This window comes from Adiantum capillus-veneris, chromosome 10 (genome assembly GCF_014529385.1).
Source record: "Adiantum capillus-veneris isolate H3 chromosome 10, ASM1452938v2, whole genome shotgun sequence".
In the NCBI taxonomy this organism is placed as follows: Eukaryota; Viridiplantae; Streptophyta; class Polypodiopsida; order Polypodiales; family Pteridaceae; genus Adiantum; species Adiantum capillus-veneris.
Window position 1 is genome coordinate 119,007,642 of NC_140940.1, and position 15,472 is coordinate 119,023,113.

Here is a 15,472-nt window from a genome sequence, read left to right on the forward strand (position 1 = left end):
TCTGGTGAGATGGGGTACAGACTTTGGGATCCCGAATCCAGAAAGGTTATCCGCAGCAATGATGTTCACTTTAATGAATCCAAATATCATTCTAAACCAGAAAGGGTTGAGGAGATTAGAAGAGTTGTCTTCCAAGAAGATGGACCTACACGTGCAAGACAAAATGTCAGGGCTCAAGAGGAGCAAGGACACGATAGATTGGAACCACAGGTTGTGGCTGAGCCTGAGCCACCTATTTTGCGTAGATCTGGACGTATCCCGCGACCTTCTGATCGGTTTGTTCCATCTATGAACTATGTCATGATGACTGATTGCAATGAGCCTTCATGTTACAAGGAAGCAGTGCAAATGAAGGACTCGCAATTGGCTCGCAATCCAGTTTATCACTCAAAGACAAAGCATGTGGATGTGAAGTATCATTTCATCAGGGAAATTCTCGAGGATAAGCAAATTCAGCTTGTCAAATTTCACACCACAGAAAATCCTGTTGATCTACTTACAAAAGGACTTCCCTCAGAGAGCTTTGCGCATTTTCGCAAGCAGTTAGGTGTAGGGTAGTACATCACTTCTCTACATCTCTTGTATATTAGCTTGTATAGTAGCTTCTCTCACACTTAAAGTACCACATTGGACTTTAAGTGGGAGGTTGTTGGGGTATAAAGCCCAATGTGGTCGCCCAGGTAAGTGGGCGGGCCGCCAGGTATGTACACATATTCTTTTGTAAAAACCTAATAAGAACTCACTATGCTCTACACATTACAATAGAGCGAGTTCACCATATCGTCGTGCTCTTCTTCTCGCACTCTCTCTCTCTCGCGTCGCACTTCCGCTCGTATTCCTTCACTAGGAACAACCTCGCCTGGCTGGAATTGTAAAATGCCGCCCAACATGGATCACGATCCATGTACCTTTTTGCCAAAAATTAGGGTAGAAGTGGTTCATTGCCTGGGGGATGCAAAAATAATTACAAAAAATGCTCTTAAAATCATCAAAAACCTCATGGTTTGATGCCTTCAATTTGCAAATGGTCTTTTGGCCATAATCAAAGGCCAAATGGTATGTTCCCAGCAAAAACTCATGAAGTAGGGCTAGGAGAAGAGTGTGAAGCTTCCCAACTGGCTAGAGCATCAATTGAAAACTTCTTATAAACTTTATTCCAAAGCCAACTGAGACAGAAAGGAGTCCGGAAGGAAATGAAAGACCATCATCAAGGAAATTTCACTTAAAAGTGTATCTAGGATCAAACTAAGCAAAAGGCTACCTACAAAGTTGTGCAATTTGCCTGGATCAATTTCCCCCCTCAGATGGATTCAGATTCGGTGGAATTTGGTAGGGAACTGGGAAAAGCTATGATTTACAAGCACAAATCATCCAAAATCGAGGAAAAACAGATGTCAGTCAAAGGAAGTGCCCAAAAGTGATCTCAAAAAAACCAATATGGTTAAGATAGAAAAAACATGGCCATAAACTGGGTAATTGAGTAAACACAGGAAAAAAAGTCCAAATTTGAAAACAATTCACTGGTGTGCTAGGAAGACCTATAGGAACATGTGTGCCAAAGGTTGTATCAAAATCTTTCCCAACATGGATCTCGATCCATGTACCTTTTGCCAGAATTCATATGTTACCCTATGCCCTTGTGCCTATAGTAATCCTAGATGCACTGGTGAAATTTGGTCAAATTTGGGGTAGTTTGACAAAGCTATGTTCATTTTTCATTTTATGGTCAAAGTTTACGTTTTTTTCAACTTTCCAACAGTTTTGATCAATTGCTAAACCCTGTTTCAAATCTGAAACTGACCACAGGATGCCTTGAAGAAAAGCCCAAAGAGAGTGGAAAGCACCGCCATATGAGATCACAGATATATCCTCGAATGAGAAGGCCCATGTCACAGAATAGGTTCTTGAAGCAATACCCGCCAATATATTCATTGGAAGATTTAAGGCAACGGACGACGGAGAGATAGTCAAAAGTACCATCTTCCCAAGGGAATTGTGGACACTACACCAAAAGCCAGAAGTGCAAGCAGGGGGCAGGTGCCTACAATTGGACAACTTCCTATGATTGCCCAATGGGGAATGGACTTCGGGAGAGCTCACAAACTCATAAGCTTGATTCAGTAGAATGGGGAAGCCACCCTGACTGACAAAGATGGAGCGACAGTCAAAGTGAAGATTACCACTGAGATAATCAATGAAGCTCTTCATATGCAGGCATGGCTTCGACATAGTGCAACATTAGAACATGAACAAAACCGAGATGGCTATCAAGCCGTATGAGGGCTAAGGGATTTACAAGAACTACCACTCTATTCACGGTATTAGGGTGAGAGTAAGCCAAAAACTCAAGGGTCGACAGAGCCTGGAGAGCACCCATAGAGCGAGTTCGAAGAGTTGAACCATCTCTTGCAAGAACCGTTAGAAATGACGGCTTAGGAGCTCCATTGGGAGAGGAACCAACCCACTATCGAAGGCCAGAGGAGTTATATCGATTAGGACGTGGAGATCCAATGATGAGATTTGTAGACCATCGTAGAATTAGACCTTCTCAAGTGCAAAAATGGGTAAACAAGAAATACACGGGAAACAGAGATCCTAGGGATCATGTAGCAGCCTTTGTGCCTGTAATTAGAGTTGAAGAGGTGTTAAGACTTCCCTACCCAATTTGCAGGGTTTGGACTAACCCTAGAGGATGATGTTGCTACTTGGTTTGACTCTGTAGAGCGTAAAGACTTTGAGTCTATGGAGGAGGTGTTTGACGAGTTTATTGAGGAATTCTCACAAAGGGGGATAGCTCATAATACAGTCTCACAAATCCATAAATTCAAACAGAAAGACGGGGAATCTGTGCAAAAGGTAGCCCTACGACTAAAAAGATATGTTAAGTTCTGCCCTGTGGAAGAACTACCAACTCAGTCCAGACTTATGCTTATATTTATTCAAGGGCTGAGGAATGCACATCTCCAGAAGGACTTACATATGAAGAGGAGCACGACGTTAAATGAGTTAACTAAGGAGGCTCTTTACCTTGTAGACAATTGTGCGGTCTACAAAGAGGGTGAATTCAAAGATCTCGATAATGATTCATCCTCACAACAAAGTGGAAGCAAGTCTTCTAAGACAACACCGAAAGGAGAAGTAGCTGTAAACCAGGAGCAACTTGTAGAGGAAGTGCTAAAAAAGATTAACCTATACGCCAATCATAGGATAAACAGCCAAAGTGGTGTGCTATTGAACAAAAATGGACAGACCATGGGACGGGGGGATGTTATTATAACAAGGGGTATGTGAGAGAACGACCTTATGCTCCACAAGCTCAGGTAGCATCTCCTTAAATTCCACCGATGCTTAGGTATCAAGCAGGCAACCTACCAGGACCTGTAGGTGTAGAAAGACCACAACCAGTGTTGGGGCAACAACCACCCCTACCAGGATTAGGACCTGTCGGCATAAGATACACACCAAAAATAACCGAACCAGAAGAGAAGGCTTTGGTACCTATGCATGCATATTACAAAGATCCCAATGGATATGCTGCAAATACTATCTATTATCCACCAGGAGAACCCTCAATGCTAGAACCATGGAGCATGGAAGTGCGGGACCACCAACAGCTGCACAGGCAACAGGAGAAGGAAGATATAGCTTGGATGAACGAACATTGTTGTTCATAGCCAACGGAGGCATGAGCGGGTAGAGACATGCATACCAACAAAGAGGAGCTCAAGGAGCACCTCAACAACCTAAGGGACCCTGCTACAAGTGTGGTGGAGACCATTGGCTCCGAGACTGTCCTCATGATGAAATCATTAGAGTCAACACATATTGCACTGAGTGTGGAGTTACTCATTTGATTCCGAATTGCCCTAAGAACCTGAGCAAAGGAGCAAAAAATACCTTGAACATGCTGGAAGGAGTGCCTTCCAGTGGAGGATCAGAAAACGAGACAATAATACCTATTCAGGTAGTAACGTGAGCCCAAGCTCAAAGAATGACGAAGGAACCCATAACTGAAGAGCCAGAACCGATGCGCCAAGTTCAAAAACGAAAAATCAGAGAAGCACTTGGAAAGCTAGAAAGGCGCGCATGAAAGCCAAGAGAGAACGAGAGCAAACGGCTCTATCTGAGGAGTTAAAACACACAAAGGATAGATTAGAGAGGTTAGAGGATCTAGCTAGCCTAAGCTCACACTCTGCGGCAACCATAGTACCCAAGGAAATAGCAGAACCCAAAAGTGCAGGATCAGGAGGATGAGTGTTGGCAAAAAAGGTAAATGAGAAGTTAGATGCACTTTTAAAAGCTTACGAAGCCAGACTCAAAAACAAACAAACCCAAGAGCAAAGATGGATGACTTATCCATATGCTGAAATAGAAAAACAGAGGTTGGAAATGTGTAGAAAGATGATTGAAACAGCTCAATCCTTAATAGAAAACCCGCTTGGTAAACCTGCAAGTTAGCATGAAGTACCAGCTCCAACCCCTATCAAACCAACTTTAGAGAAACAAGTAGAAACGAGGAAAGACTCACGAATGCCTCTGAGTCTAGGGGAGAACCTATCATAGTGCCAAATACAACAGATGAGACAAGTGAGGGGTTCCTGCCTAAACCATTGGTAGAAATGGATAAGGATTGTAACGGTTTAGATGACCTGTGGAAGCAAATCCTCGATGCCAACGAAGCCAACAGGGTGAGTTACCACATGAATATCACGAGAAAAGGGAAAAATGAGATCTTACCTCCTATTGAATAATTTGAGGGAGGATCACAAATGAACTTTGATATACATTCGCAAGGAGGAGACCAGGGATCAATTAGTTCAGGGCACAACCAACCAGACTCACTAAAGACTCTACCCTCTTACCTAGGAGAGTATGAAGCCAAGTCTAAGGTGAGAGCAATCCCATCTCAAAGACTTTCTTTTAACAGAGTGATGGATTCACAAGGGTTGATTGAGTTATTTTCCACCCTTGTGGCATGTACAATCACATTAGTCAAACTCCTAAGGTTACGACCAAACATGTGGACCACCATAGGCAAATGCTTAGAAAAATTTGGAGTGAAAGACCCCACCTCGAAGCTTCAAGAAGGGATCAGAGAATTGGACAAGCCTCAACTAAACACTAGGCTTGTACCTTTAAACAAGGTTGGAGAGTATTGCAAGGGAGAAGATGGAAACACCATGCTACCAGTAGAATTCCAAGGAGTAGTTTCCAAAGCTATTCTAGACAGTGGAGTAGGAGTCGCTATTGCCACCAAGGAAATCTGGAAAAAATGGGAAAAACCGGCTTTGAGAGCTACCAGAATGAAATTGCAATTGGCAGATGGGTTCATGGAAAAGCCTCTAGGACTCTTAGAAAAAGTAATTGTCACCTCGTGTAGAATCGAGTATGAGCATACATTTGCAATAGTCGATTTCGACAAAAAGAACAATTACGAGATCATCTTGGGAAGACCATTCATGAGACAATTAAAGATGGTCCAGGATTGGGGTTACGACCACATATACCTCAGACATGGCAAGACTACAACCAAAATACACATAAAAGACCATAGTTACAAAGATGTGAACCAGACACCAGTGGAAGAGTTTGATTCAGCTACATTAGCAGGGTCCAAACTCCCAGCATGGTTAGGGCAACAAAAACAGCTATGGATGTGCGGAGCTTCACATTGTGAGAGCTTAAATAGAGAGGAATGCGTCTTAGAAAGAGCAATTGAGGACAAGGATTATATTCCGGAGCCTTTTCCTGAAGATGCCTTCGAACCTTTAGAATGGGAACACATACTAGCAACACTGGATGTCTGTACCATTACAGATAGCCCAACGACAAAATTTTATAGTACATTTTTATGGTTAGACAAGGCCGCATCTTAGGACATATTGTCTCATGAAATGGCATAACCACTGACCTAGACAAAATCAAAGTCATAGTAGACCTGCCCAGGCCTACTAATGTGAAACAAGTGCAATCCTTCATTGGACACTGTGGATATTATCGAAGATTCATATATATGTATGCAGTAATCGCACAACCTCTGTATCGTTTGTTAGTCAGTTTCGACTAGACTGAGGAGTGTGAAACTTCATTCCAAAAGCTGAAGGAAAACCTTGTATCAGCACCTATACTTAAAGCACCAGATTGGGAAAAGATATTCCATGTTCACATTGATGCATCTGCATATGCAATTGGGAGTATTCTGGCTCAACCTGGAGACGGAACAATGGATTTCCCAGTTTGTTATGCAAGCCAACAATTAAACGTGCAGAAAAGAACTACACAACCACTAAAAGAGAGGGGTTAGGGATGATTTATGCTGTAAAGAAATTTTGGCATTATTTGCTCGCAAACAAATTTGTGTTCTTCATAGATCATCAAGCTCTTTTGTATCTAGTAAATAAACCATGCAATACCGGGAGAATTGTACGCTGGTTCATTATATTGCTTGAGTTTGATTTCACAGTGGTGGTCAAAAAGGGTAAAACTCATTTACGGGCGGATCATCTTTCAAGGATACACAACGGAGAAGCTCCTAAAGGAGTAGATGATGACATACCAAATGCATATCTTTTCAATATTGAAATGATACCCAAAAGGTCTCAGGAAATTGTTAGAATTCTTTCCTTTGGAGGTAGATTTGATGACAAGGAAGACAAAACCAAACAGCAAACAATTCGACAAACAAAAAACTTCCAGTTGATTGCAGGACGACTGTATCATCTAGGATCGGACCAGATTTTATGATTGTGTATAAATCCAGAGGAATTCAAGTGTTATCTTGAAGAAGCACATGTCGAGGATTGTGCATTTCATTGTTCAACAATGAAAACACACCAGAGACTGAAACAATTAGGGATTTATTGGCCAACTATGTATGCTGATACACATGCTTATGTTAACAATTGTACTATATGTAGTGCCAAACGACCAGTGGATCACGCGACATTGTTTCAGGTAAACATTGCACCTGCATGGATTCATTATATCATTGATTTCTTAACAACAAGGACATTTCCTGAAAACATAACAAAAGCACGGAAAAGGTCTATAGAGCTGGAGGCTCGTGACTTTAATTTAATCGGGAACCAACTCTATAAGCGAGGAGAGGACAATCAACTTAGAATCTGTGCAAGTGAAAGTGAATACGTACTGATTCTAGAACACGTACATGGCGGAATAAGTGGATGCCATTTTTCAGGCGATAAGACATAAAAAATTGTCTTAACCGCAGGAATATGGTGGGCTACATTTCATATGGATGCTGAAGAGTTTGTAAAGCGTTGTGACACATGTCAGCGCACCAAGGTGCCGATAAAGAGAGATGAGATGCCACTATGGCCAACGATGGGAGCAAGGGTATTTGCAAAATGGGGCATTGATTTTGTGGGGCCTATGTCACCCCCTGCATATCACAACCATACCCAATATATCATTGTGGCTACGGACTATCTCACAAAATGGGCGGAAGCCAAAGCAACACAAAAAGCAGATGCACAAACCACTGCACAATTTTTGTATGAGAATGTCTTTGTACGATACGGATTACCAATAGAAATTTTCAGTGATCGAGGAACACATTTTCTTAATGAATTCATTGAATATCTGCTAGAGGAATTCATGGTCATACATAGAAAATCTGCTCCATATCATCCACAGGCAAATGGACAAGCTGAGGCCACAAATAAAACACTATGCACGGTTCTCACTAAAATTGTATCAGAGTCAAGAACAGACTGGGATCAACACCTACACTCAACACTATGGGCATACAAGGTAGCTTACAAAATATCAATAGGAACGACACCATACAACATGGTGTTTGGCCTAAATGCTATATTACCCATAGAGTTTTTAATTCCAGCTTTACGAGTAGCGAAACGCTTAGAATGGACAGGACATGAGCTCTCTTCAAGAATAGATGATCTTGAAAAACTAGATGAACTTCACTTACGAGCTGTAGCTTTGATCTATGCTAAAAATAGAAGACAAAATGAGTTTTTTGACAAGCATGTGTGCATGAAAGAGTTCAAAACAGGTGATTATGTACTTGTTTATACCTTGAAGCAACATGCCAAGAAACTTAAAAAGCGAGGGATGGGACCTTTTGTGATTAGTGACCTATCACAAAGTGGAGTTGTCAAGCTTGCTACATTAGCAGGTGAAGAAATGCCAAATTGGATTAGTGGGTGTCGATTAAAGAAATATCATTTATCACTAACACAAGATATGGTTCAACAAATCCATCAAGAAAAACAATTGATGAAGGAGAAACAGAGGGTATGGGAAGAAGCCCAAGCAGAAGCAAAAGAACACATTGCAAAAAGAAGGCTTCTACGACAACAACAACAATGTGGATCACCATTGCAAATAAATGCTATTCGACTAAAGAATTTTGATGAAGACACAGTGGAGCCAATAATTGCAGTCAAAGTGGGTAGCAATCAAGTTGAATCGACGACATTGCTTGATTCTGGAGCTCAAGCAAATCTAATCTCTTACAGATTATACAAACAGCTCAAGCTCAAAGGTCAACTACATCCTACTCCACAAGTGCTGGAAAGTAGTACATCACATCCGCTAAAAACATTGGGCTGGATTATATTGCATGTACAAGTACATCAATATATTTACCCACACAAGTTTTATGTGGTCGAGGATGAAAGCACACAATACCCCATGTTGTTGGGACAACCTTGGCAAAAAGAGTATAATGTGCAGATAGATTGGAATGCGGATGCATTCAAAATTCAGCATGCACAAGAACAACAGGTGATCGCCTTTGCTCACCAACCACGGAAGAACCAGATGGCAGCAACACAATCATTGGGAAAGAGCCAAAAGGATGGATGCCACTAAAGAACAACATGGTGAACAAACAGGGAACATCCAACCATGTTCACTCCACACATAAAACAACACAGACCGTAGTGTCGAGATCACGGTTAGCAACACGCCACAAACAAGTATGGGTACAGAAGGATAGAGGTGACATGGCAGACAAACCACAATACCACAGAAGAAATCGGCCGATGCAGACAATTCCTCCAAAAACCAAGGGAATAAAACAGATATGGATCCCAAAGAAAATGCTCAGCAACAACTTAAGTGCGACTCGCATTTGGATCCGAAACTGAAGCAAAAGGAACTCCCTTCAGTACAAGCAACACGGAAGGCAGACACACACTACATATGAAACCGGCAAACCGATATATGTGGGTGGCAATCAGCAGTAACACAATGACAACCGAGGAAGTAGCAATACACCTACAAAACTTGGCAAAGCAAAGCTACAAATGGAAAGCAAAAGAGACAAAGTCTATGGCCAATTCCGACACGAAAATTCTGTCCAAGGAGATGACTATGGCCATATCAACAATAGCTGCAAACCAAGTGACTTTTGCAAGAAAGACGATCAAACAAAGAGCGGTGGAGTTACAACTTTTACTTACAAAGAAAATCTGCCGACTAAATCAACAACAAACAAAAAACCTCGACATCGAATGCCAATAAGCATATTGCTTATACCCTCCTCTTGCACAGCATTAATTTTTCCATGCATTGACCGAGTATGCATCATATAGGGCCACATTACACGGCCAAGAATTAGCACAATTTTTTGAACCCATGCACGGCACATACTCCGAGGCGATACCTTGTCGTCCGGGAGGACTCCGGCTAGGAGGGGGGGAGGCATTCTCAAATGCGGACCCAATGGCAGAAAGAGCAAAAAAGGGCATGTTTTTCGACTATTTTTAAGGGTTGTCATTTGATTGTGAAATTTTCTGGACTAACCCAAGTACATATGCCCTTATACAGCATGAATCTATAAGTATATGGGGCCAAACGACAAATCAAGCCCCTAGGTGTGTGTATATAAGTAAAAATAGCCAGTTTTCGAGCAAAATATTGGTAAAACGGAGAAATCCAGTCATAAAAATTGCATGTGAGTGTATATAGTGTTTTGCGGTGATGTTTTTTATTTATTATGATTTTTGGGGATTTTTTGGGTTTAATTTGCTATTTTCCTTTTAATTTTACTAATTTTCGATAGAAAAACTTCAAAAATACAAAAAGCAGGTGAAAAACGATCGTAATGAAAAAAAAAAATATGGGGATGATCAGTGACTATAGGAAAACCTATGGTACAATGGGGGTGCAATTATGTGAATGGAGCGAAAAGCGTGTTTTGGCCAGATTTTGACCGAAATGTCAAATTTCTCGGAAACTGGGCAAATGGAGTCCAAATCAAGAAATTTTTGAGCCTAAACCACATCTCGCAAGAAGTTGGGATCACACGTCAAATTTCATGAAAAGTGGTTCTGGGGACCCCATTATAAGAAATTTTAACTTCATTTTAAGCTCATTTCCACTATTGACTTTTGAGAGAGAGCTTCTGCCACCTAGAGCGAACGGAACTTCCAGCAGCTTCTACGACGCGCACGACTACCCGACAGGCTCCAAACATGAGAGGTAGGCTCACCACCTTGAGCTTTTCGCGCATGTTTGTTGTTTTGTCGCGAAAACTAGCGTAGGGTTCACATAGAAAGCGAGCAATAGAGACCTACAGGTAGAAGTGACCACCTAACGGCTAACCCAAAAGTAATGAGACTTCATCGACAGATTATCCTAGCATAGGAGACCACTTTTGGATGACCAAAGGCAGTAGAAAACCATCGGAAAAAACCCTAATTCCTAGAGCCCCGCAAGAGGCCACCAAATGGAAAATCGGCAGAAAGACGCCCAAATGCTACCAAAACTCATGGGTAGGAGCATCTCGACATGCTCGACAAGTCTATATAGCCCACATGGCTATACGGTGACCCAAAGCGGCACTAAACTTCAGAAACGGCATCAGACACACAAAGTGTCAAATAGCTCTCGCGGCCAAACCGCATGTCCGTTTGCCACCAAACTTCACGAGCGGCTTTCCTAGACCATCAACAACCAAGTCCTATGGTGGTAGACCACCGCAAGTCATCGAAGACATGTAAACGCAACCACGGGTGCTTCCAGAGCGACAAATTGCCAAACGAAGCTCCAGTGAAGCCAAAGTCGACAAAAACCATACGGCAAGGATCCCCAAGGGATCGGGAAGCTATGGAGACCAACATCGAGAAATTTCATCGCCGAAAAGCACTCCAAAAGTCAAAAAATGTCTCGGAGGCTCTGAAATCCACACAGGGAGTTACTTTCTATGTATTTGACTTTTTTGTTGAAATAGGGCTTAAAAGGGACTCACGGGGACTAAGGGTAGGCACCAATAGCAGTCACCATGAAAATTTCATTAGGAGACATCCTATGCGTAGGATGTCTCAAGGCCATTTCTGGGCACCAACCCCAACATCTGTCATTGCACACTGCTTCTAAATAGCCTGTACACTAGCCACCAAGTTTCATCACATTTGGACAAAAATTGACCTCATGTGCACCAAAAAAACGCAAAGTCAGGGCATAGAGGCAATAATGGGCCATAGATCTACGAAAACTTGTCCAAATCACATGAAACTTGCACAATACATTCATGAGCACATTGCCAACCTATCTGTGTGGTCACAAGTGAAAAATGATGAAATAGACATCCTACGTGTAGGATGTCTAAATGACATTTTTGGCCCCCAGATGGTATTTTTCAACTCCAGATCCCCCTATAACACCTTCATGAGCTCATATATCAAGTTTCAAACCATTCCCATCACTTTTGGCCCCCAACACCTCCAAGATGCAATTTTTGAGCCCAAAACCACTACACATACTCTTACCAATACCAATTCTTGTCCAAATCAAAATCCAAGAGCAGTGCCATGTTCCACATGCCAAGAGCTACCCACAAAACAAATCTCAAGTAATTTTGATGAAATAGACATCCTACGCGTAGGATGTCTCCAACATTATTTTGACCTACTGTGCAAGAAATGACATCATGGGAGCCATTACCATGGTGCAAGAAGCTCATATATCAAATTTCAACCCATTTGAATATCATTTGCCACCTGTTGTGGACATCCTACCCAATTTGTGAGCCTAAAGCCTGAATCTACCGAGAAATGCACTTTTTGATGCCCAAACACAATTCCAATCACATAGCCATGTTGCACAGGTCAAGGACCACCAGCATGCCAAGTTTCACCCAAAACTAATGAAATAGATATCCTACGCGTAGGATGTCTAAATGATAAATTTTGGCCAGAATGATGCTGTGATTTTCAAGTCATTTGGATAGTTAAAACTCAGTTTCTCAGCTAATATGCAAAAAACGCTAACTTTGGACTACTGAGTGCAACAGGATCTATGGCAGCCGCAAAATCACCGGCAAAGAAGAAGCATGAGGAGAAACTTGGACTCAATTTTGGGCCCTGTAAGAAATGACAACTCAGCATAGAGAGAGGTAATCTTGGAAAATATGAAAGTATTTTTTTAGAATTCTATTTTGCATAGTACATACATAAAAGTTTGCTCGATCACTTGAATGTATGCTTGTACATAATTCTTTTTGAGAGCCCAACTTAAGTGTGCACAAAAATCTATGTTCCTCAATCTTAGTGAGTGATGTAATGTACAATGAGATAAAGCACATCAAAGAAGTTTTCAAAATACAAAAAGCATACCACGAATGCATCCGAAACGTCAAAAAACCTTAGGATAGCACTTTAGAACGCTGAAATCCGACGTCTCTAGCTAAGGATATGGCATTTTTAAGCCTCGGGGCCTCATGAGGTCAGAACCAAGCGAGTAGAGGCCCCAGAGACCCCTCAAGGGCCTCTATTCGCTTGGTTCTGACTTCTTCTTAGTCTTTAATAGTACCTATCAATCGTTATCCAGTACGATCCATTCAAATTCAAATTGCAAGTAGCTCATCAAAAGGTGATTGATGCGTGTGCGAGTTGCACACGTACAAGTACCAAACTTTATAGGATAGCAACAACGCATCATAAAAAGGCATTCGGTGCTTGTGCAAGATGTCACTATCAAGCGCCTTCGTTTTCTAGTGATAGGGATAATTTCACCCAAAAGGTTTTCATGGACATTTTCAAAAATAAGAACAAAGGCTTTTTCAACGTAACGTTAGTCTTCTTCCTATTGGCTAAGGAGCATTCTCTCACTAGAGCTAAAAGACCCGAAAATGAGTCCAACTTTCTTCTAATGAGAATGACAATAAAAGATTACTTGGAAGAAGTAGAGCCGTTTGTCATCCGAGAAGGAACTCTAAAGCCAACCAGCACGTGGATTCAGGAGGATTTTCTAGAGTCAAATGATTTAAAGATCTACCAAGGCATGTTAAAAGATACTGAAGGAAATGAAATAGAGCTACCCATGCTACCTCGGGAGCTCAATGAGTTTGTCAGAAGCAAGATGGGGGAGTACCTAGAGAAGATAGATCTCCATAACTATTTTGAAGCTCTGCCAGCGGGGATTGACATCAAAAGAGTGTGGGAATTCTTAACAACTATCAAAGAAGATGGAGTGGCCAAAGTCACTGATCTGCAGGGAAAGCCAGACACTATGATTGTAATCACAGAGAGAGTAATGGCAGGAGCAGCACTAGACATCTCCAACAAGGGAGATAGTGTGACCAAAAGAAGAGATGAAGTCAAGGTGTACTCTGAAAAGAAGAGCAACTACACTTTTGAAGATATTGCAAACCCTAAAGTGGCTATCATGAGCCAACTCTACAACTAGTACTTTCATATGTGTGCAAAGCGGCCACAGAAGTACAGAATGCCGCTTGGAGCCATTGCTACCACCTTCACTTGGGCAATGCAGAAGAGCAAGCCAAAGATGATTAATTATGCGACTTATATCCATGACAACCTGGTGAAGATGGGCAACAAGAATCCCACCTATATTGTGCCAGGTGAGCTAATAACAAAAGTGGTTTATGGAGCACTGCATGCCAAGGGAAACTGGCCTGACCCTCCATCACAGAATGACTGGCTAAAGCTCAAGGAAGATAAAGAGGAAGAACAGCCCATAGCACCAAGAGTTGCCACAAGGTTGAAGCGCCGTCTAGAGACCGTGCTAGAAGAGAGGCCTGAGCCAAAAAAAGGAAAGAAAGAAATTGTACAAGTGCCGATCAAGGAGACCAAGTCACAGAAAGCGGCACGGCTAGAAAGATTAATGGAAAGCTTCAGAGCTGAAAGAGCACTCAAGGGAGATTTGAGTGAGTTGTGGAAGAGGTCTCTTGAAGCCATGTCAAGATCATCTCGGAGAGTGCACTGAGATAGGTTTGAAGATTACATCAAAAATTTTGAGATCCTGGATGCTACGACAGAAAACATCCCTAACATCCCATTTAAAGAAGAAGAAGTGGATGAAGTACGACGGCAACTATAGAAGAGCAGGAAGGCCAAGAAAGAGAGCGAAAAACCAAGGTAGACCGGGACTTTAAGAACAAGCCACCAACTCCACGGTCAAGCCCGGAGTCCAGCCCACCGCCATCACCACCTCCTCGTAGCCCTCCACAAACCCAACAAAAGGAGGAGCTAGACAAATCTGATGATCAAGAAGACTCAAAGCAAGAAAAGAGCCAAGAGCAAGAGCGGAAGGAAGAAGCTAAGCCCAAAGATGAGCAGCCAGAGCAAGAGGAAAGAAGTTTTAACACATTTCTTAATCTATTAGTTGCGGGTTACTCAAGAGAAGAGGCAGCCACTGTGGCATTTGAGCTGGCAAGCACAAGGCCCAAAGAACAGATGCAGAGCATGCGGTTAGTAGAACTGAAAGAGATGGCCACTGATACAGTGGACCTACAACCACCTACCAATGACTGGGATGTGGTGATGCACAAGCTAACTGGGCTCAGGGAAAAATCATTGGCCACGGAAAGTGAGATTGCTATCTCAAAACCACTGAAGCTCTTATCAAATATGAAGTCAACACACTACAAAAAGGAAGCCAATAGCATATAGAGAAAGAAGCTGAGCTGCAAGCCACTCTGGCTACGGCATTACAAAGATTCCAGGAGATGGAACGAGAGAATCAAGCAGCAGAGCAAATACTTCAAACAGCTGAAGAAGAATACACGAAAATCAGCAAGTCATTGACAAATGCAGAGAGGGAAAGGGACAACCTAACCGTGCAACTTGCTAAAGAATCCAAATAAGTGGAAGCCCTGAGGAATGCCAAGGAAAAGGCCGAGATAGAGCAAGAAGAAAGCCAGGATGAGGTCATCAAGCTGAAAGATCAAATTAAAGTCAAAGATCAAACCATCCAACGGCTGCGAGCATCTCCTGCAAGAGTCAGAGCTACTAGCTCGACTCACACCTCTTCAAAGACTGATTTATATGCAGAACAAATGAAAGAGCTTCAAAAGGAGTTAACATTGGAGAAGCGACAAAGACTGATGTTGGCCGAGGGGTCAGTGGTAATGCAGAACCGACTGGAAGAAGAGCACAAGGCCATGCAAAGTGAGCTAGAAGCCATCAAGAGAAAGCTTGAGGAGGCGGAAAAGATAAATGCCGATCTAAACGACCTCCTT